Genomic DNA, 25477 nt, shown 5'->3' with positions numbered 1-25477 from the left:
TACAGTTAATTTAAACTTATAACTGTTATTAAGAAAGTTAATCAAAAAAATTGGAACTTTGAAAGCAATCTCCAGAAATAAAACAAAGCTCTTGGCCGAAGGCCTAGAGGTAATGTCCTTTTTAATTTCCATTCGTAAACTAAAAAAACTCCACTACTCCATGAGCTCCAAATTGACACGTCAATCGTATGAATAAAGATGTGACTGGCGAAAACTGATGTTACAGAAAAATACTTTATTGTATTAAATATGTAGTTAAAAAGGTAATGTAGTTGAAAATTTCGAATTTTTACAACTTTTCTTCTAGTATCCATAATTTATTTAGAGGATTTTCTATGAAAAATTAAGAGTTAAGGAGTTAAAATGTCCGTTTTCCCGCTCATTAACTGTTTCATAAAGTCAACTCTGGGTGAAAGAGTGGAGTCGTTGGGTTAATGAAGTTTGCGCTGATGATTATCAAAGTTTCCTGAGTCCAGATTGAACACTTACTAATGCAACCTTCCATCTTCCATCCAACTTTTGTTATAGCTTACGTTATATACTGTAGGTTGAATATTATATGGAGATATACAAGGTTTTGTTTCTTATAAATCAATTATAACTATGTGTGTGATCTTAACAAATTGAAGAATCCTTTATTTCAAGGGGAGATGCCCAGTTTTTTGGTAAAAAATTATGTTTTTTATTTCTTAAAAGAATTTGATGTCCTACCGAAAATATATATACTTTAAATATCGTATGCAATCAGGCATTAAAATAATTTTTTAAATAGTACTACAAACCATAGTTGGTAAATTAGCCTAGTAATGAAACAAACATTTTATTACATATGCATTTGAACGTAACAAATATTTTATTTTGCTGTGTGGGGAACCCTTATTCTGGTTGCTTGGTTAGTGCGTTCTTGATTTTGAAGTGATATTACTGTTAAAATAAAAACTTAAAGTACCACTGATTTTAAAGTTTGCATAGTTACTTAGAACATGATGGTAAACAAATTTTACTAAAATTATGTTCTATGTTAAACAAGTCATGACAAATAAATATGAAAAACAAATAAAAAAAATATAAATATTTGTTATAACTATTACACGTAAATAGTTTACGTGTAGGTATAGTTCAACATTTTTTATCTATTTGGTTGGATTTTCAGATGGCTAAAAACCATCTGGGTTCCTTTCTGGGTTCCTTCTTGGGTTCCTTATTTAGTGGTACCTAACCAACATGACGTTTACTAATTTAAAATGCGTTGCGAGTGAAAACTGGGCATCTTCCCTCAAAAATCCTTAATCCTTTGGTCTTGTATCCTATTTTTGAGTATCATTCAAAAACTAATTAGTGTTTTCTGATTCCAGGTACGCTTTTTAGAGCTGAAAGATGTCTGAATACGTAAGTTAAAATAGAAAACGCTTTAGTTTAGATAAGCATCCTAATTTTTTGTTTATTATAGCCTACTTATTTAGATACTACGCCTATAGCAATAGACTGTTTGTGTTGATTTCCAATTTAGACGTCTCCATAAATAAATTGATTTAAGATTCATTGTAATGATAACATTTAATAAATTATCCCGATTTTTCCGGATTTCATTAGCAAATCATTCTGGTAAATAATTGCTGTCATTTTCATATTTTTGAGTGCAGGACTATGATTTTCGTATGGATACAGGTAATATTGCGTTTTCCATTACATTTGAGATACATATGTACAATTGCGTGCGAAGCATCCGTTTTTACACTTTTCCTATTTAAATGAATTAATTTGAATAAAACAATATTTTGGAATATAATATCTCATTACCTTGAGAGAATAACATTGATAATAGATCTAACATATAATCACTGATTTCAGGTGTAGTGGTATTTCTTACCTTATTTCATCTGAAGCGTTGTTTTTTATGTGTGTTACATCCCTGTTAACACTTAAGTATGTTGATGTTGTTGAATGCCGTTTCAAGAATTCTTTACGTCCACATTGACATTTCTGTTTTACTAATTAGTAATTAAAAGTGTCAGCAATATTCCTTTGACAAACACAAACAAATTAAGTATCCAAAAAAATAACTTCAAACAAAGAATCTATTGAAGTGTCTTTCTCTTGATTTGATGTATATTTTCATAATATTGTTTTATTAATTGGTTGGTAACAGAAAAGGTTTAAGTAACAATAATACTTCGTTTAATTTGGTAGAAATAATTAATTTAGTACATGAGGGTTACAGAGAATAAATCAATAATGGGCGTAATTGGCTATACATAACTTTAAATTCTCTTAAATGATGATCGCTAGTTAATAATGGGTTCAGTAAATTTTGCAATGTTTGATACATTTAGGCCTTAGTCTTTTTTCTAACAGTATACAACATTCATTTTCCACAATCCAACTTTATTCAGCTAAATTTACGCATGGTTCCTAATTCTGTCGCGTATTCGTACAGCTAAACTTTTTAAATTTTTGTTTGCAAACTAACACAAGACAAGTTAAACTGTTATTCGATATATCCAGTTTTAGTCATGGTTAACTTTGTCATTTCAGCTTAGTATGGCTTCCTTCAGTTCACATTCTTGCTTCCATATAAGTACTTGCTGGGAAGCAGTACAGCAAATATTGTGACGCTTATAACCTGTTTTACCTGTCATGGAAAATCCTTTATTGGTGTGAGGTATTTATAGTCTAGCTTTTCTTTTTAAATAATGGTTTGGTTACATAATTCAAGCAAATCGAAAAAGGGTTTTAATAGCTTACGCTATGAGTAAACAAACAATTAAAATATACTCTACTAGCAAAAAAATGTTTTATAGCTACTTTAATTTCATGTTTACCAAGAACTTACAATTTATTGAAAAAGTTGATCAAATTTAGTTAAAATTAATTTCTTATAACATGCAGCCTATAATATAATAATAAAAAGATAAGGTAAAACTTACACGTTTTAGTACTTAAAAATGTGTTAAAACTGTCAGCAACCAATTTGAGGAGTAAGGAAGCAACTGCATTTCAGCATACTACTACAGTAATGTCCTATCAGTGCTGGGGTCTAGATGCATTTTTAGGAAAAAAAAACTTCTTGAAAAGAAAATTAGGGACAAAATAAAAATAAATCTCTTTTGGGAGTATTTGTATTGAAATTGCGTTGTCGTGTATTAAAGGTAAACAAATGCCATCGCTTCACAGCAACCAAAATATAACTATACTAATACAACGCAACATAAAAATCATTGAGTGAATTTAAATTAATTATCAAACCTTAATGTTATTGGAATACACTATAGCAAATCCAATTTATTCCTTGCATCAAAACTAATAATGACAATCATATTTCACATTAACTAGATGGAAATGTTCAAAAAGAGCCTGAAGCTACATTAGGCCGAGTATGGGCCTTGCAATATTGAGTAATTCACTAATGGGTCGAGTCCATTAATGGACTTGTATGGTAATGGGGACTTACGGTTCGGCCTCACTACTTGTTACTCGTCAGTATGTTGTGTGATTGAGATCTTATTATTCTTCATTAATCTTAATTGTGTGGATGTCTCGTTATTCTTGCGTTGTAATTAAAAATACCCCCGCCGCAGCAAACCTGCCGACTAAGCGAATTTCCATTTGTCTGAATTGATTTTCAGTTAAATATATTTTAATAACATTAGGTTTAACGAGTACCTAGGTTTGCTGCTCCAAGGAAACTAATAAAGTGTGTTTTTGAGTAAAATATTGATAGCTTAGTACAAAATAAATAAATTTGCCAAGTTTGATCAAAATATATTCATAAACAAGCAAACTACAACATTTGACAATATTCTCCATAAGAATAACATGGGAATTTTAAATTTACAATTTTTTTAATTTTCTCCATTGCTAATAATGGAAAATATAAAAAAATTGATTGAATAGTGTTTTTGGCCTCTGGGGACATCAAAATGGAAAAGTAAATCGGTCACGGGTCTAGGTCTTACCGTGCCACCTACGGTAATAGCTACTTCCCTATAGGGAAATTCGCTAAAAAACCAAAAAACACGATTTACCTCAAAATTTAAAGTGAAAGCTATCTTTCGACCCCAAACTGTCTTAAATTGTCACAGTTGGTAAAATGTTACACAATATTAAACGTCGGGTGTGGGGGGGGGGGGGGGGGGCGTTATCGTATTTCCTAAGTTTTATGTACAGCAAAATTATGGAAGGTAAAATAGTACGAGCAAATAAAAAAAAGTAGCCACGATAATTTCAAATAGAAATGATCATCATCACAATATTGCTTAAGGGAACAGTTAAGAGACACAAAAAGTTAAAATTGTAAATTTGCAAACCTTTTTAACAATTATGAAGAGGGATATTCCAATTAGAAATTTGCCTTGGAATCTTTCTGTAGAAGACCTATTTTGTCATAAAAAGCACAGTTAAAAAAACCCCTGATACTTGTATTTTACTTTATCACGACTATTTCTATTGGAACGATTTGTATAGGAACTTCGTGTGAATCGGTGACGAATAAACGGTCAGACGAATAAATTTATTTAAATCAATACAGTAGAACCATGATAACAAGACCCTCGATAACAATTTGATCCTTGATACAAGTGTTTATTTTTTCAAATCCCCATACATTAATTTGACTCCTAATCATATGTTATTGCAAACCTCTATAAGAAGTCAACCTTGATAACAAGTCTAATTTGAGTCTTTTTATCGAGATTCTACTCTAATATTTCGATATATCTATAGAAATATTACGAAATTTGCTTGAATATCTGTACATTTGTGATATGTACTTTGTACTTTAAAGGTAAACATTTGAAATTTTCTGACAATATGTACAAAATGTACATGTAAGTTATATGTACTGTATAAACAAAGTATGATACTTCAATTTTTTTAAATTTGAAGTAAATACACAACTATGTACTCCTCTCATTCCGAAGGAATCCCGGGACTATCCGGGACGCAACACAATCTACATACCCAGCGATTAGGCAGATTCCGGGACGTGTCTGAACATAATGTGGCGGCCATTTTGAATATTTGGGCCGGGGGAGAAGGCAATGTGATGACGAATTTGATGTGGGGCGGGACATTGAGATGGGCTTGCATTTAAATTGTTTTAAGGACATTTTGTTCTTACCCCGGTTAATTTCAATGTAATCCATTTAGGTATTTTCTATTCCAAATGTGCTATGCCAATGGAATAGTTTGAATCTTTTAGCAATGCTGAACTGTTTCCTGTAAAGATGTAAGTGAAAAACAAACATTTGATTATTTAATTTAAGAGTTAACAATTTGAGTGGATTGAAGTAGAGAGTAAATGTCTGTTCTGGAACTTGATTTTTGGAAAAACACTGTCTCTTCTGGAACCGAGCTTTTTGTTTCAAAAGGCGAGTGCTGGTTGAAGCTGGGAGGCAAGAGCTCCGCTGATGAGGTTTAAGTAGTGTAGCGTTGCAGAATTTTTTTACATTTATCCTAACTAGAGACTGCAACTATCCTACATACCAAATTTCAACTCTATATCTCAAATGGTTATGGAGATATTAATTGTAAGGTGAAGGTAAATAGTTAAGCCCAAGTCCTACATTTATGATTTTTTTTCAAATCCTTGCATGCGAGTCAACTGTATTTTATGTCCTTAACATATGTACAAAATTTCATATAAATCGGTTAGTAAATAACCAAACGCAAGGCAACTTTTAAAAATTCACATGATCGTGTGTAGTGTGCAAGCTTATCAACCATTCCGAATTTTGTTTGCACTAAAACAAACTAGAGGCTCTAACCGTCCTACATACCAAATTTCAACTCGATAGGTCAAATAATAACGTATATATTAAGCATTGGGCAAAGGTCAATAGTTAAGTCCAGCCTAAACACGTCCCAGAGGAATGGAAGTTATATCAGTATATGGCTCATATATGAAAACCTTCTTTATGGAATTTCTTAAAAATTTTCTTATTTTTGCTCTATCTCTTACCGTTTCCAAGATATAAGCGATTAAAGAATTTATTGGTAAAAACAAAATTAAATTTAAGTATAAGTTTCAAAAAAGTTAAAGTTTCAAAAAATATTTAAGTTTCAAAATGATTCTAATTCTTAAATTGTGTTTTACTCACCAAGTTAGTGAAAGGAGGTGCTCACTGAAGCTAACACAAAACCACAACTTGATTGAATAGAGACAACAAGTAATGTACCCAATCTATCACAATTTCGGCTGACGCAAATGAGTGATAATCACGAGCATGTTGTAAAGGACGCACGTGGTGTTTACAGTCCACTGTGCAATAAAATTTTCCACGGAAGTACAGAAGTTCGCAATTGCGCTAATGAGTGATTGGTAATCAAACATGGTGACCTGGAGGTCAGCGCGCCGCTGATAGCTAAAGATTGCTACAGCATTCTGTTGCCCTGATACCCAAAACAGTAAAAACATCTGTTAACTTCGATATATCGGTATTTAGTTCGATTCGATATATCGATATTTAGTTCGATTTGATATATCGATATTAATTTCGAAAATCGATTTATACAGTTCGATATTATTGTAACTATATTCCTACTACATTCTGCCAGCCGGATAACTGTTTCAGAATTTTTCTAAATCTTTTCTTCAATATTTTTGTTTTAAAAATTAGTTAATTTGTTTGTCTGCAGTGGGCATGATCAGTTTACTACAAATAGTACAAAATCTAATTACTCTTGGATTAAATTCAGTAGAACGATGGCTGAATATAATTCCAAAATTAAGAGACTCTGAACGATTCTATTCTCATCCCGAACTTGCGAATCTCCAATTGCTGCTAACTCAAATATCTCAACATTTACATTCAAAACTATTTGAATTTTTCCCTAATGATCTATCACAAGAAAAACTCCCAAGACTCTTGGCTAAGGAAATCTCATCTAAAGATCTAATTAAATGCGTCAAACCTTTGCTAAAGAAAAAAAATTTCAGTGATAGGTTCTTCTCAATTGAAACCAGCAATTTTTTGAGTAGTACAGTGGAAGATGCTTTGGCTGTTTTTAATTGTGGTTTACCAGAGCCTGAGGTTAGCTTGATTGAAGATGATGATAATGATAAACCTTCAGTTCCAAAAAGAACCCATGAGCCCAGTGTTAAGGTTTCCCTTAAGAGGAAAAGAAATCGTTCACCATCTCCATCTGAGTCATCTGAAGCATCATCGGGTGATGAACATTCCGAGGCTTCTGATTCTGGATCCGAATCAGATAACTCAGACAAGTTTGATAGGTTGTTTGTTGTAAAGTCCACAAAAAAATCCTCTAACATTAGACAAACATTTCAAACTCAAAAGAAAAGATTGAGGAAGAAACTTATTACACCCGGTGAGGAGGGTCGTTATATGATTAAAATAGAGCTAACCGACACTAAAGATCTTAAGAAATGTCCAACAAGCAAGTTTTGGACTAAAGTATCAACTAAAGCTGTTTTTTTGACAGAGCCAAAAACTCACATTTTCAAAAAGATTAGGAATGTTTTGTATGATGTAGGAAGAGCAATAAAAGAAACGCCTGGAGTAGAGTGTGAGGAGGTTAAGCTGGATAGGAAAACTAATTAACAAGCAATTGTTTGTAGGCGTAGTACGTTATTAGATAGTTAGCTTATTACAAATAACTTATAAATAGTGGTGTTAGTTACACAATTGTAGAGGAGAAACCATTCTAAATAGTTTTGTTAATCCACAGGATGGAGGTAAGCTCGGAAGGGGAGATGGAAATGGACGATGAAAGTGTTGCTCGAACACATTCTAGATTTTACCGGTCGTGTTCTGGACCATTTAATGAATTTGTTGAATTAAGAAATGCATTCAGCGGGAACTTGAAAACATTTTATCTTAAAAACGGTGATGAGGAAAATAAGGACTTGTGTTTTTTGTTAATTTCTGTGGAATCAAAAATTAAAAGTATTATTCAAAACCTTTTAAGTGACTATGGGGCTTTAAAGTTCAATATAGTTAGTGAATGTACTTATATTAAACCAGTGACAGATGAAATTCAACTAAGAACATTTAAAACCAAAAACAAGGCTGTGCTGGAAAGCTCTTCAATAAACTCAATTTTGAGAAAAATGTTTAGTAAGCTGTGTTATGAAGAACATGAATACGAAGGGAAGGGATCGGGGTGGACGCTGTCAACTGTTGATGGATTGCTTCTGAGATTTAGCAGGTATAGACCATTGCGAGGAAGCACCTATATTCCTCTACCAAAGGAAATCGCATTAAAGAAAGCCGTCATCAATCCTAAGAACCATCGGGATATGAACTGTTTTGAATGGTCTCTCCTAGTAAAATACACAAATGATTGTAGAATAACTGCTAAAACTTTAGAACATAGACACAAATTCAACTTCACAGGAATTTCCTTTCCCACACCAATCAAACAAATAAGTAAATTTGAAAAACAAAATCCCGGAACCAGTGTTAACGTTTATGGTTTAAATCAACAGAACATAGTCTATCCTTTAAGAATAACCAATGAAGAAAAACCTAACCATTTTGACTTGCTTTTTATCTCAAAAAATGGTGTTAACCATTACTGTTATATTAAAGATTTGAGTAGATTAATAAGGAAACAATTAACTACCAACACTGGAAAATTGTCTATCTGTAAACGATGTTTTAAACATTACCAAGGTCCTAAGAGGAAAGTAAATCTAACTGCCCATTTAACTGACTGTTCCAAACAGACCCCAGCAAGAGTAGTAATGCCATCCAAACCTTCAGTAAATAATCAATCTGACCCGTCAAACATTTTGAAGTTCAAAAATCATCACTATTTATTTAAACTGCCAATTGTTTGTTATGCTGATTTTGAATGTTTGTTATTAAAAACAAACAAAAAAGTTTCTGATAAGACCTATGTTAATAATGTTCATGAACCAATGAGCTTTGGGGTGTATGTTGCTTATGATGATTCTCTGCCTTCTTATATAGCTAACTATTTGCCTAAAGAACCATACATTTATCGAGGGTTAGATGCTCCAGCAAAATTTATGCATTACATGAAAACTCTGGCTAATTTAATTGGTGATTTAACCCAATTAAATGTCCCTATGTTGCCTTTAACAAATGATGAGAAACAACGGTTTAAAAATGCCTCAAACTGTGAACTGTGTGACTGTGAATTTACATTAATTAACTGTCCAGTTCGTGATCACTGCCACTTTAGTGGACGATTTAGGAATGTGCTGTGTTCACAATGTAATCTTAAGAGACAATCTCAGAAATTTTTACCAGTATTTATGCATGGAAGTTCTAACTATGACAACCATTTTGTAATAAGAGAATTAGGGTGTGATAATTACAGAGTCGGTGTAATACCTAATTCAAAGGAAAAATATGTTACATATTCCAAATATACTCAATCAGGCATTACTTTAAGATTTGTGGATACTTATCGTTTTATGGATCGATCATTAAGTGAGTTGGCTAATAACTTGCCAAAAGAAAACTTTTCCCATACTAAAAAGTTTTTTCATGAATCTGATATACCTCTGGTCACTCGTAAGGGAGTGTACCCATACCAGTATACGGATAGCTGGGAAAAACTAAATGACAAACAATTGCCAGACAAATCCTTCTTTTACAAGGGTTTGGGAGATCCAACGATGGTTGATCCAGAAAATGATTCGTACCCTTATCAACTAGAACCGATTGATGAAAATGAATATCAGCATGCAAAAACAGTCTGGTCACATTTTAAATGTAGGGACTTAGGAAGCTATAGTGATCTCTATCTTAAAGTAGATGTACTACTACTTTGTGATACATTTGAGAACTTTCGATCAATTTGTGTTGAAAATTATGGATTGGATTGTGCTCATTACTTTTCTTTGCCAGGTTTAACATTTGATGCTATGTTAAAATACACAAAAGTAGAATTAGAACTGTTTACAAACTATGATATGTATTTGTTTATTGAAAAAGGTGTAAGAGGTGGAATCACATCCTGCTCTAAAAGATATGCTCGTGCTAACAATAAATATATGAAAGAGTTTTATGATCCAAAAGTAGAAAGTTCTTATCTAATGTATTTTGATGCCAATAACCTCTATGGCCTAGCCATGAGTAAATCTATGCCACTAAATTCATTTGAATGGATGAACAAACAAGACATAGCATCTTTTAGAGTAGATGATATTCCTGATGAATCTTCTGTTGGTTTTGTTTTGGAAGTTGATGTTGAATATCCAATTTATCTCCATGATTCACACAATGACTTACCACTTTTTCCTGAAAATAAACCACGACCAAATTCTAAGCAAACCAAACTGTTAACTACTTTAGAAAATAAGGAAAGATACGTTACCCATTATTTAAACCTTAAACAGGCTATTCAACTAGGCTTGAAAGTAACAAAAGTCCATAGAGTCTTAAAATTCAATCAAAGCCCTTGGCTTAAACCCTACATAGATTGGAATACTGCAAAAAGAACATTAGCTAAAAACCCTTTTGAGGAAGACTTGTATAAAAAAATGAACAATGCAATGTTTGGTAAGAGTATTGAAAATATACGTAAAAGAATGTCTCTTGAACTGGTGACATCACAAAAACGTTTGGATAAATTAGTTTGTAAGCCTACATTTTTGAATAGAACTATTTACAGTGAATCCTTAGCTGCTGTCTCTTGTTCAAAAGAAAGTATTGTTTTTAATAAACCCATTTATATTGGGTTTACAGTGCTAGAGCTGAGTAAACTTCATATGTACGATTTTCACTACCAAATCATAAAACGGTTTTTTGGTTCAAATGTTAAACTCTTGTATTCTGACACAGATTCACTTTTTTATGAAATTATCACTAATGATATATATGTAGACATGAATAGCCCTGAACTAAAACAGTATTTTGATACTTCTAATTTTTGTAAGAATCATCCATGCTTTTCAGCTAGTAACAAGAAAGTGCTAGGTAAATTTAAGGATGAATGTTCTGGCAAAATAATTATTGAGTATGTAGGTTTGCGTCCAAAGCTTTACTGTTATGAAATATTTGAACAGGTTGTTAGGAAAAAAGCTAAAGGTGTTAACAAAAAGGTTGTGGAAAAAGCCATCAATTTTGATGATTTTAAAAAATGTTTGTTTAATAGGGACTTGAATATTTGTAAGAAACAAACTCTGTTTCGGTCAAAAGATCATAGAATTAGCACTATTACTATCAATAAAATTGCAATGAATGCAAATGATGACAAAAGACATATTCTAGATGATGGTATTAACACCTTAGCTTATGGACATTTTAAATTATGTCAGTGAAATATGTAAATAAACTTGTATATATGATATTAATTTGTGTTTTTAATTTCCTTTATTATAATGGCATAAGGTTAACATATAACAACATATTTTTAAAACAAGATTTATTTATATAATACACTATTTACATAACCTTTTTGACAGTTCCAGACAATGGAGAGTAATACACTAATCCATCACTTATAATCAAACAATATGCAGCAGTATTTGCAGGAACTGCTTTTGTAGTTTCAATTTCAAGACGTACATCAATTGTGCCACTTTTTAAAGTTTCAGATTGTTTAGAACAATCACATACAAATAATGGTGAACTCTCAATGAAGTCTTTTTTGCTTATACATGGTTGATCATCACTTCCTGCATAGAAAGAAGATTGAAACTTTGCATAGTACTCATATAACAAAGCTTTGTTTCCATTCAATGGATCATATGGGTAGTATATTCCATTTAAATAAAGCCTTATGTTATTTAAATCACAAAAATCAAAATGTGATGCATTTTTATTATTTTTTTCTTTACGTTCAGTTTGGAAACCTACAATAACATATCTAGGTTTCTCAATAACTGATAGTGTCTTAACAGTCCATGTTTGAGAAGTGGTTTGAGGTAGCACAGGGTACTCATGCATTTGCCACCTCCTAAAGGCAATTCTTAAAGGTTGATCTTTTTCCACTAGTTTTAGAAGTGATAGTTTAATTTCATCATCAATTTTCACATAAGGCATTTTCCAGATAAGTTTGGTTATTACAAATTTAACAGTTTGTAAAGATGCTGCAGCTTGCAATATTGCATTTTTGTCTGATGAAGATCTTAACAATACTAGTTCTTGTTTCACATTTAGCAAAATCTCTTTAAAATCTTCAGCAAAACCAAGCAACAGCTTGAGTGGTACACAAAATGAAAAGTTGGTTTTATCTTCAAGTACATCAATCTTAGGTAATGTCCAGCCAGCGTTCCCCATCCAGTGAACATCTCCAGGACGTGATGTAAGTATATTTTTCATTGTAGTAGTTATTCCAACATTTTTTACTCGATCTATTTCTGTTCCACATAGCTCATATCTTATTTCTTCGAATAGAAATGCGATTGCATTATTTATAAGATTAGTTGTAGTATCATCATTTCCATCCTGTTTTTTCAAAGTTCCCTCAATTAAAATATAACTCTCACTTGGTAACGTATATACATCTTGCTGGTGAATTGGTATTCTTATTTCATCACTGTTTCCAAAAGTGTTTGATGAATAAGGATTGTGAGAATGGAATTGAAAGTCAATGACACTGTTGTCAAAGCTTGATTCAGAATTTATATTTAATATTCGATTCATTTCTTCTTGAATATCCCAATATTTTGCAAAAATAATAAATTTTCAGGGGATAAAGTTTTGATAAACTTATTGTTACTACGCACTGTAAAGTTGGATGTGGATGGCAGGGCTGCTCTTTCCTCAATGACTGTATGTTGAATGCTGGGATATTTATGTATAAATGGTTCTCTTTTTTGATTATAATTCCTAAAAAAGACTAATCCCATTTTTTATCTGCGCTGCTTTTCTCTTATAACTATACGTATATTTATATTTTCCCCTCTCAGATTAACTAACTCCCCGTTTTGATCTTCTAAAGCAATTATAAACTCTTCCAAACTATTTTGTTTGTTTATTGGAAGATAAGTTATTGTATTTGGTTTCTCAACAATTTTAAACCCCGGTGCTACAGTTGGATAAAACTCATGTAATACATGTCCTTCAACACCGTCAATATAAGATCCTCTTACAATATTACAAGTGATCCGTATGACATCTACTTTGTTAATGGAAACTTGATTGGGCGATTCAGTCCATTTATTTGGCTCAACCATGATTTTGTCGCTAAATCCAAGGAGAGACCCTAATGTTCCTTTTTTTGTGAAGTCTATTCCCTTGTCACAGAATATTTCACATTTTAAAGTGTTATTGTTAGCAACAAGTTTAAATTTAATGTCAAGTTGCTGCCTTTCTATTTGCTTATTAATAAACTCATTTATACTTTCAATTTCATATGATCCTGTAGGAAGGCTAATCACATCTCCATTTGAAAAATATAATTTATTATTTTCATTCTCCTCCACGTTGGGTATTGAATTATAGGTCAACAAATCATGGAACCCCATTTCCCATTCATTTGATGTTGATAAATCAAATGGTGGAAACAGCGTATACCTAATACGTGATGAACTCCCTTTTATGCAAATCATTATGTATGACTGGCTAGAAAGTCTAAACACAAATGACCACAGTTCACTTCATCCTCCTTTTGTATAGGAAAATAATTATATCTAACCTCAGTGTGGTAAGGTCCACTGTTAAAGTAGCGTTGAAGTTCAACTGGTGGTTTGAGATTTCCAAAGCTGTCAAAATATTGGACTCTGAAACCATTTTTTGTATAACACACCCAATGTGTCCCCTTTCCATTGTTGTCATCCAAATTAACAATTCCAGATTCCTTTTCACTTATATTATGAGGCAGTAAATCCCGCATAAACACTCCTCTAAAATTAGGTATATTTAAACGTGAAACCCACTTTAAAATATCCTTGTTACTAAGCGGTCTGTTAGGAATACTATTTATCTCCTTTGTTAAGTAGACGATCTTTTTTTTTTCTTTGCACATCCTGATCCTTTATAGGGTCTTAGATATAAGCCTTTACCTTTTCTTTTAGTTGCATTAGCTTTTCTTGTATTTTTCTTATTTTTGCATTTACATCTTCTCTTTTTCTTTACCTGTTTTTTTCTACCAGCACCAAGTTTATTTTTAGCTTTCATTATATTTGTAATAGTCCAAGCTGCTGCCTTTTCACCGAAACTTGAATCAGAAGCTTTCACTCGTTCCCAAGCCTGCTCAGCTAACTGTTTGTCAGCAATAGATCTGTTTTTACTATCAGAAAATTTGGAATATGCAATATCATGCAGTTTACAGGCTGAGTCTAATTTGTTGATACCTGGATCACCACGAGCCAATCGAGTCTTTAAATCCGTTCCAGGACCACAGTACTGATAGCCTGGCAAATGCAGTTCCGTTGGTAAGATGTCTATAGCACGGTTTAAAATGTTCCCAGCTGCGCCTGTAAGACTACTGATCAGGCCGGAGCCTCTTGGATAACTGATGCGACCAGGTCGGGAGAACATCATATTTATTAATGATTTTCAGCTCCTGATTTGTCTTTATTTATTATCACTGGTGCAGGCGTATTAGCTTTTGGTTGCACCAAAGCGTTTTCACTCACTCCAAACAAATCGCTCCAATCACAAGTATGCAACGATTTATTTACTCTTTTTTTCCATTCCTCTTTAGTAAGCTTTGGTTTGTTTTTCTTTTTCAAATTATTATGAATCGCAAAAGACATTTCAGCCAATACATCAGCAATAAATGAATAGCTTATTGCATCTCCTTTTGCTTTAGGAAAACCTATGTTTTTTATAACATTTCCCTTAGCATTATATTCTTTATTTTCTTTTAAGGCTAGAGTATTAACTTGTAAATAACGAAGATTTACAGCATCATGTGACAGTTTTGGATCTTTTACATTAGAAATATTTAAATTCTTTGCATTAAACACACTTTTATCGACAAGTAAAGCATTTTCCTTTAAAGTTTTATAGTTTACTGCATCACCATCCGCTATAGGAAAGCTTATATCTTGCACTCTGAATTGGTGAAAAGAGTAACTGTCAAGCAGTTTTACCGGTGAATTAGAAGTAAAATATAATTTATTAACAGCATCACCATCACTAATTGGTACATCCAAATTGCTTACTCTAAGCCCTTTTGCATCATACTCTTTCTTTTCATTTACCAATAAACAATTTCCAACAGATGTATTAAGTGTAAAAAGATTTACAGCATCCCCAATCTCTGTTGGTGTTCCAACATTACAAATCCTTTTGAGTTGGATATCATAATCACCATCATCTGTAAGATTAAAACCATCACCTTTAGGACCCTTTTGACCTTGTGCAATTTGAGCATTACCAGAACTCGAGTAGCGTCCAAATTTATCAACACTCATCATGAAGTTCAGAACTGAAATGAGGGTAGAGATAATAAAACAATCAGTTTAATTACAATTATTTGGTTATTTATTGAAAATTAAACATTAATAACACCATTGTTTTCCAATTCCAACAATTCCTCAATAATAGAATTTATTTCATTTTTATGTCCATTATTTCCTGCTTCTTGTGATCCATATAGGAGGCGCAGACGGTCAACAAGCTCATTTGGATCATCAAAGTAAATATATTCCGGCTTTCCATTGCCTAATGTAACTCCGTGTGAATCTGATTGTGGAGCAAGCAGATCAGGATATGTTGTCATTGGATTTGCTTTAATAACATAATCTTGCTGTGGTAATTTATTTTTTCTACTTTTTGGAGTAGTTTTTAAAACACCACTACCACTTGCACCATTATTATCCCATTCATTTAATATTGGAGCAATTATATGCAAATACTTATGACCCCTGTTAGACCTTCGTCTACCAAGTGCTGAATAATTCACTCGATAAACATTAGTATCTTTTAAAATACCAGCATAACTTTTTAAATCTTCTTCAGTATAAATGTATTGGTTTGGTGAATTCATAAATATCAGCTCATAAAGCCCTCTTGTTCCTAAATACCTCACACCATTTATTATAATGTCATTTTCATCAATTTCAACTTTTTTATCACCAATCATCCAGTCATTTCCCTCTACACGAACACCATAGTTGTGGTCAATAGGTTTACCCCCTCTAATTAATTTGAGAAAATAATCTTTAGCTATATTGCCTGTGAAAGTATGTTCAACAAATTCCTTAGCATAGTGTCTTCCTTTTGGTGTTTTTAAAAGAGCCTACCTGTACTTGTTGTTTCATAAACCACTGGCTCATGTTGCATTTCTTCAATACTTTGTTCATCGTCTCCTTGATTTTCATACTCCATTTCATTTGTATCAAATGTGGTACTAGGGATTGCTGAACGTTTGGAAGGTGGTAGACCTTCATTTCCATCATCATATTCATAGTCACTTTCATAATCCTCTCGCATAGGCAGATTAATCTTTTGTTTACGTTTCACTCCTTGATCGGGTGCGCGTATAAAATGTTTAACTGGGGTTGCTTCTTCAAAATTTTCAGTAGGTTTTCTCTTGCGATTATTCAATTTCTCCTTCTCTGATTTACTTTCTTCCTGTTCCTCTAGTAGTTTAATCAAAGGTTCAGCAACAGGTTTCCACTGCTTTTCCAGTAATTCACTATTATCGGTTAATTGGCGCTGTAGCGCTTGATGCTTTAATTTAATATTCCTTCTAAGTTCACTAATCTCCTTAACCATTTCTTCCTTTGTTTTATCTTTAACCCAATCATCATAAAATTGTTCAGCCATTGTTTGCTGTCAACATATGTACTGGTAATGGTTAAAATGTAACATGGTAGAGAGTTTTATCTTCTCCCCACCACTATTATCAAACTTTGATAAAAACGTCTAATCCATTTCGATAGCGACCTTTACCCATTTCTCTGTCTTTGTCTATCACTACAAATGAATTTTTCCCACTACTCCACACTTTTAAACACATTTCTTTAAAAGTTCCAAAAGTCATATCAGTGTTAACATGGTCATGATAAATATGTTGTAAGTTTCTATTGTCTTGTTTGAATAAAACAATAAAATTAGCGTTATCCCTAACCAATTGTTTTGGTACATAGCTGTATGTTTGGCAAATATAAAACGTATCAATATTGTTATGTCTCCCCATTGAAAAGTAATTTTTAATATTTTGCTGTTTTTCACATGCAACATCATCAAATATCATTATTGAATTAGGAATGATTTCAGAAGGATGCAAAACATCATCATTATCTGAAAACATGTAAAACCCAATTTCTTCAATTTTTTTCATAACACACTCAAGAAATTTGTATTTAGGCTGATATAAGGATTTAGAAAAAATGTATACATTTTTAAAATACAATCCACTTGGTGAGAAAAGAAGATTTAACATCAAATTAGTTTTTCCACAGTTTGATGGTCCACAAATAATGCACCTGATAGTATTTGGAAGGAGAACACCATGCTTTTTGCTGGATGATTTATTTTTATCGTTGACTCTAATAACCTTATCTAGATTAACAACACTAAAAGAATTTTTTTGTTTGGTAAATTTCATATCTTACTTCACACTAACTCACTCTGGCTAATCCAACTATCATGTGACTTGTCAAAACCCAGCCACCGCACTAATAGCCTGTCCCCCTTTCTCCTTATAACTTTTTGAACTAAGTAAATATCTGAAAACTTAGTTTTACTTAGTTCTTCTTGATAAAACCCACCTTTCAACACTTCTCCTTTGGAGTCTTTCAGAATATAAGTTGGCGGGTTAGTTGGTTGAACTTTTGACACTGTATAAACCTCATTGCTCCACCTTGGCCAGTAACCTTTTGACAATTGTTTGAATCTTAAACTTATTCTAACTTTGTCTCCCACCTTAAACTTTTGCTTATACACTTTTAATTTTCTACTTCTTACAATTCTCAAGAGAATTTGTTTTTCATTATCTTTGTTAACATCAACAGGCTTTATACCAATTGTTCTATGTACTTTATTGTTATAACGTTTAATTATGTCAGGAAGAATTTGCAACCATTTAAAATTACCTTGTACAGTAAATAATTTCCACATTTCACCTTTTAAAGTTCTATTAAATCTTTCAACTATTGATGCTTTTTTATCTGAGTAAGTATAATAATGATTTATATTAAAACTTCTTAATAAAGATTGAATTTGTGAGTTAAACCATTCTTTTCCTTGATCAGTTTGAAAATGCTTCATTTTATGAACTTCCAAAATAGGTTTTAATGCAATAACAACTTCTTTAGCAGTTTTTGATTTTAAAGGAACAGCAATTGCATATTTTGAAAAACAATTAATCATAGTCAAAATGTATTTATATCCATTGTTCACTGATGAAAAAGGTATCATTTCTACTAAATCAGCTTGATAAAGATCATTAATACCTTTTAACTCTACATACCGTGTTGGAAAGTTTTTTCTTGACTGTTTGTGTAACTCACTAGCAATCTCAGCTCTGATATTTAACATTTTACTACAGTGCTTGAAAGGGAATGATGAAAATAATTGTTACAGAACACTTTTAACATCAAATTATTTATTTTACAACAGATCAAATAAAACAATTATCAAAAACCTTTTATGTATTTACAATAATTCACAATATGGTGATGCTTTTTTGTGTTCGACCATTGGATCTTCATCAGGATTCCACTGATCTAACATAAGGCCACAGCTTACACAAGTAGTAGCATCATCAATACCAGTATAGTAGAATCCAGCTTGAACCATCTTCTCTATGTTTGGATAAGCTTTAGGGTACGCTAGAAATGTCTCTCTCATCACATCTTCCATTTCCCTTACACTTCCCTTTAATTGGCTATAATTTTTAAAATCCAAAGACACATTTTTACTCATTTCACAATCTGGATTTGTTAATTTATGTACAAAATTAATGTGTTTTAATGTTAACTTTCTAGAGCCAGATTCCCATCCACATCCACAACAAACAATATTTTCAAATAATTTAGTTCTATAAAATCCAGATTTAATCAAATCACTTTTTTTTAAATTAAATAAGTTGCAACATGAAGCTTCACCTGAATTACTAGATGTTGAGGAACAAGATGCTGAAGTTGGTGACTCCATCATGGTGCATTAGCCACTGAATCAAGTAATGTGTTTTCATTTTTAGCAAGCAGATCAAAGGTTATCTTATGTTTGCAAAAATAGCAATATTTTCTTTTGATAACTGGTCCATCAATTGCATCACCTTCATTAGCAAACTGATAGTGTTCTTGGCAACGCAAGTTTTCTATGATGTCTGGATCAGACTGCAAATGCAGTGGAAGTTTGTGATAGATATATTCTAAGACATTCACATAGTTAATGATAAACTGTTTTGGCAGATACTTAACCAACTCATCCTGCATCACATATCCTTTTTCAACCCATTCTTTTATAGCTAAATCTATATTTTTACTAGTGTAAATAGCAACCTGCTTCTCAATATTCCACCATTGCAGTAAAACGTGAACATTAATGTATGCACAGTTAGTTGGGGAATGGCTAAAACTGCAAGTTTTGAAAGAACCTAAGTGCACTCTTGCTTTTAGATCTGATAGCTTTGGACACCCCAAATCTTCTAGATTGAACACCTTAACCTCGAACTCAGACAGAAGTTGAGCAATAAAATGTTTCTTTTCCAAACCCTTAACATACACATTTCCTTTTATATCAATATATTTAAATATATCTTTAATCTGAGAGTAACCTTTGAATCCTGAACTCCAATATAGACCATGCAAATGCCGTTCAACCCAGTGTACTTGTTTCCTCACTGTCTTTGGTAACTCGTGTAGACTGCAGGGGGTAGAAAAAGCTGAAGCTCGTATATCTGCCCATCTGTAGATATAATTGCTAGCTCCTTAATGATGAATTCATTATCCTTATTCTTGAATCCTTGGAAATCCAAAATAAACTCCATTGAACCTGTAAATTATATGATATAATTTATTCCCCATCCTCATAAAAGCTTCCATTTAAGTCTGAATACTGGTAATTAAATCTTTTATAAAACTCTTTGTCTATATCGGTAATTGATTTCTTTAATTCTGTCCATTTATCTACATCCAAAGAAATACTTTGTCTTCCCAGTGGAGAATTAATTGTTATAATAATTTTTGTATCAGTCTGAACATTTCTAAATTCCACTTTCATATCATGAGTAATAATAAAACTTTTAAACAAATCCATTCTAAAATTTACCTGAGCACTCAAACAGCAGCTTGAAGTCCGTGATGCAAAATAACATATATCACTCAACTATCACACCACTTATATACCAGTAAATCACGTGTAATTATGACGCAAATATAAGTCAAAGTTCATGGTTAAGCTAAATAAGCACATCCAAAGTTCATGTCAGATAAGTTAATTAGTTGTTATAACGTTCCTCAAATGCTTCACTGATTGTAGGAAATATTTCTTGAAATTTTTTCCATCTTTCACTATCCAATTGAATTACACTATCTCCCAACTCTATTTTTACATATGCATTAGTTTTATTATCCCCAACTACTATCTTAAAATTATCCACAATTGAAAACACTTTGTTTTGCTCCTTTTTAAAATCATGTCTTTTAATAAACTCTTGATCAATTTCATGTAGATATGGTTTTAGTTTTTCCCATGCTTGAGCATAGATAACAAAATTATCACCATTAGATTCAAAAGCAATATATGTTTTATCATTAACTTCTCTCAGTAAAACCCTAAAGTTTTCAGAGATATTGAACATTCTTTCTTCCTCCATCCTTCTTAATGGGTGTCAAGAACTATACTAAATGATATAGCAAATAATACACACTTTTATACCAAAAAACAAGCTTTATTTTATAACTAAAAATCACTTAACAAATCTCTCACAAAATGATTAGCATCTTCCTCCTGAACACATGTTACTTTACGATCTTGTAATGGTTCACTACTCCTCTCTGACGGTGCATACTTTGTCTGTGCTTTGTACATCGTTGCATCACCAGGTGACCAGCTAGTTGAAGAAACAAACCCACTCTGAACAGGTCGCCCTGAGCTAGAATCAGCTTGACGTTCGTATTGCCTTTGATATGGGAGAGGAAAATCCAGGTAAAGGTTCCTTCTTAAATCCTGGCCAGGAGGGTTTCTTTGAGGCTGCTGCTGATTGTCTTGCTGAGACATTATAGTCTGTTCACCATGAAATCTCATTAATAAATGGCAATTACCATATAATGCAATATAATAGCAACTGTTTAGAGCACGCTTATCAGAGATCAAGTTAGCTCAGTGCCAAAGTATTAGACTCAAAGTGGTAGGGAACCAAGGCATTGCTCACTTGATCTCATTTTATGAACTTTTTGCTCGAATAGTTCATTATATTTCTGATAGGTTGCGCAGCAAGCGCTTTACTATTTATATTGTGAACTTTATTCTCGATTAGTTTGAAACATCTCTACTAGGTTGCGCAGCAATCGCTCTGATACTACTCTATAATCCAACAAACCTATATGAAAACCTCAAGTAAATAATGCACTCGCCTTTTGAAACAAAAAGCTCGGTTCCAGAAGAGACAGTGTTTTTCCAAAAATCAAGTTCCAGAACAGACATTTACTCTCTACTGATTGAAATTAAGACAACTCTAACCTAAATAATGTTGAACATGTCTTTACTTTAATAAGTACAAAAGATTGACGTCGAAAACGGAGCAGTCCACCCTCGAAATAGAAAACTTTGACGAAAACAATACTTTCTCCAAACAGGGGATAAAGTAAAAAACAAATCACTTGACACTTTTCTTGAAACAATCAAAAGTGTTTTACATGCCAAAGTTTACGATCTCACACGTGACGTAAGTAGTTTTCCACCCTCAACACACCCTCGCACTCGACACTCTATGACGTAAATATTTACACAGTTTGATGACGTCAGAGTTTACGTCGTAAATTATCTTCCCTTGCGCTTTTGACGTTGCTTCACTCAACAACATACAAATCGTTGTAGCTTGACAACAGTGGTGAAACAGAGGTTTGTCATTTTATCAACGTAATCTGTTTATGTGTTATATGTTATTGTTGGATTTCAATGATCGTATGTTAGATTCTTTATGGTGTGTATTGCCTGCGTAACAACAATTGATATAATCGTAAGAGTAGGGGTTATTTACCGACCGAGCGTCGATTTAGCGAATTTCCCATATAGGGAATAAGCTATTACCGTAGGTCTCATGGTAAGACCTAGGCCCGGGACCGATTTACTTTTTCGTTTTGAGGTCCCCAAAGGCCAAAAACACCATCCGTTCAAATTCATATGTGCCCGTTAGCGCGATAAATCGAGTAAAAATTATCCGATTTTGATGAAATTTGGTATAAACGTGTACACCTCATTTATTCGAACGAGTTCGCGAACCAGCATGATCGGACTATGGGAACAGGGGTTTATGGGGGGTTTCATGGGGTAAAAATGGGGTTTTCTCATTTTCCACCCTGAAAACATAAATTTTTTGCAATTTCTTTCCAAACCATTTTGTAGAGCTCAAAAAACAAATAATCTGGTATATTGAAGCATTGTTGTATGCCTAAGGGTTACGGAAAAAAATCCCAAAATAGTGTAAATTTAAAATTACCATGTTATTTTTATGGAAAATAAATACACTGTTGTAGCTTGCTTGTCTATGGCCATATTTTAATGAAATTTTGTTTACGCTATACTAAGCTATCAATATTTCAATAAAAACCCCTATTTTCTTCCCTGTAGCAGCAAACCTAAGTACTCATTAATATTAATGATATTAAAATAGGAAATAAATCTGACAATATTAAGGAAATAATTTAGTGGAATTCCAGCCAGGTAGATGGAAATTCGCTTAGTCTGCAGGTTTGCTGCGGTGGGGGTATTGATAGTGTATTCATCTGTGTATAGATATGTGTAATAGTTTTTACACTTTTAAGTACGGTACAGTATAGTAGTGTAGTAGCAGTAGTCATATTAAGTGGCCTAGTTCCTCCACTACCCACTTTTGGAGTATTCAAAACACAAACTGTTCGAAGACTACAATAGCTACTTTTCTACAAGATGTCCTTAAAGGGATAACTTAGACAAATCTAGTCGTCACGAAATAGAATCCAACCTTTCCTTCTTAATTTCTTCTAACCTACGTTTTACAGGAAACCTAAAACCAACTGAAACTCAGGGTACTGCTTATAGTCTGTATGATAAAACTTGTCTTCTGACCCTTAACCTGAAAACTGACCATTGGTTTAAGGCCCGGGTCAGTCAGATTGAGTTTCAGGAGACAGGTTCCATCATACAAACTATATCCCCGGGACCACAGTACTTCTTCATTGTAGGTTGCCCAGCATTCCATTAAAACTACAATAGATGCATTTTAATATGGTAATTCTCATAAAGAGCACTTTCAGCTTAAAGTTAAGATTAAACATACAGTGTTGGAACGACACTATATATCTACCTACCCTACAGCAAACAACATTCCCCCAGTCTTTGGAGTGCTGTCAATGTTTGCCCACTATACTTCACGTTATCTGGACCCGACACTCGTGCAAATCCAATCAATCTTTCCCGCCAAAATTAATTACGGTGGCAAACATTTGGCGCGTGCGGGGGCAAATTGAAAACGAAAACGGTGCGAAAGTGCCTGTGCTGTGTAAATAATAGAAGAGGCGACAGAAGTGGCGTTTTATAGATGGAGCAGAAGTTGGGCTTTGTAAATTTAGTTGATTAAATCGACCTGTGTTTTGTAAATAATAGAGGGGGTATAAGTTGTTTTCTAAATGTAAAATACAGCTTGTAGAAATAAACAAGAATATTATAATATCGTTAATGAAATATGTCACTAACTTTATAAATTGTTTTTGCATTATAAAACCTGATGTGCGACTAGATGTTTAATCACGAAATTATATAAGTAGTAAGTCTTATTGATATCGTAGAATAAAATACTGCTGCTGTAGCAATTCTACAGATTAAGCAAATTTCCTTTTGTGTTATGTATTGGATTTGTACTAAAATATTTCCTTTAACAAATTTATATAAGACTAGGTTTAATGAGTTTCTAGGTTTTCTGCTGTAGGGCCACACATCTCTTAGGTATAACGTAAGTGTATGAAATAAATAAATCTGCCAATAATGATCTAAGTATTTTCATAAACAATCAAACTACAACAGTTAAGTTTAGTCTCCGTAAGAATAACATGTGAATTTCGTAAAAGTTTAAGTTCAAATCGTGGTGTATTTATTTATGGAAACGGATTTCTCTTTATATTATTAAACATTTTTGAATGTATGTACCAAAACTTTTATAGCTATTTTTAACACACGGTGACTTTGTATGTTACGTAATACATTTCAACAACCTCGCTTGCACGAATGTGTACCATAAAGTAAGAATAATTCCTCTGTAAAGTAGTTTATGTGTGTGTGTAGTTGGAAAAGGATTTTAACGTTGCGGCGTTTAATCCCTAACATTATGCGTCCAAACACAACCACATAACAGTGTTCTTGCATAACTGTCTTGCATAATATCGTATTTAACAAGCAGTTTGCAACGCAAGCGTATATATGAAATAACCATAGCTTAGTTTGATAGGGACCAACCTATTTAAGATATTCACCATTACTGTTGCTACTTGAATTTTAGATCCAAACGCCAAAAATAGTAATCATAGTGCCAAAGTGAAAAATCTAGTCAACAAACTAGCTGTGTGCCCGTTCTACGCACGGGGATCTTATAGTAGTCAGTTGAAACCTTATTATATAAAGAACAGCAGTTGGTTTGCATATTTTCAGACGTGCTGGCAAAACTATTATATATAAACCTAATATCATGACATATAAAGAAAAAGCAAAACATATATAAAAACTTTGGTGACAGTTTGAACCAAACAATCTCATCGAAACAGCTTTTTGTTATTTAGAATATGACGTATTCTCTAAACGATGTTTGGTATATGTACCTAGTTAATATTACTGTAAAAGGAAATGTGAACAAAATCACACAATGTTGTGTTTTTGAAAGTTTTTAATTTGATTTCCTAGGTAGGTACCTAGGCCATGTATTCTAGGGAAAAGTACCGGTATCAAGGATCGTCGTCGAATAGGTTGTTATGAATAATTGGGTAGGCCTATGTACCCAAGATACAGTCTTATTGGCCTATTGGCTGTATGGTCCAGCGATTGTAGCACATAGGGGTCAGTAGAAACCGAAAGTGACACATTGGAAAAGCGAGTTTAGCATCATCCGTAAACCTCTGTTACAATCACCCACTGCAGTTATGATTTTTCACTTTACGCTTTACACAACCGCCATTGAAACGCCGTCAATTTAATAAACATAAGTTTCCCAGCCCTATACATCACTGTTTCAAGGTCTTTTTTCCCGGTTATCAAAGCTTCAGAGCAATGTTATACACATAGAATCTCTATTTCATTTTACACATTATTAAACTTGCGATTAATGAAATCCTTTATGTAAGGAAAATAGTTTTTAATCTCACTTGGTTTTGGATTTTGCTTTCAAAATGTGATCGGAAATGTTTGCGGTATTTGTAAACAACCTTTAATGTAAACATATCAGTGAC

General features: G+C 32.8%; 2 protein-coding genes across 4 annotated transcripts in view; one reads left to right on the top strand and one right to left on the bottom strand.

Moving 5' to 3' along the window:
- LOC128985469 (uncharacterized) overlaps window positions 1-6146 on the bottom strand; it is a 121705-nt gene extending 115559 nt beyond the window's left edge. The window contains exon 1 of the mRNA XM_054404970.1: window positions 6099-6146. The gene's annotated coding sequence lies outside the window, so the exon portion shown is untranslated. The remainder of the gene's footprint in view (window positions 1-6098) is intronic.
- The window catches only part of LOC128985466 (uncharacterized protein CG43867), a 424696-nt gene that overhangs the window by 91337 nt on the left and 307882 nt on the right, over window positions 1-25477 (top strand). The gene's annotated exons all lie outside the window — the stretch shown is intronic.

This window comes from Macrosteles quadrilineatus, unplaced genomic scaffold (genome assembly GCF_028750875.1).
Source record: "Macrosteles quadrilineatus isolate MER2022 unplaced genomic scaffold, UCM_ALF_1.0 Scaffold_2__2_contigs__length_208266976, whole genome shotgun sequence".
Taxonomy (NCBI): domain Eukaryota; kingdom Metazoa; phylum Arthropoda; class Insecta; order Hemiptera; family Cicadellidae; genus Macrosteles; species Macrosteles quadrilineatus.
The sequence above is the reverse complement of the archived record's forward strand: the minus strand, read 5'-3'. Positions and strand labels throughout refer to the sequence as shown.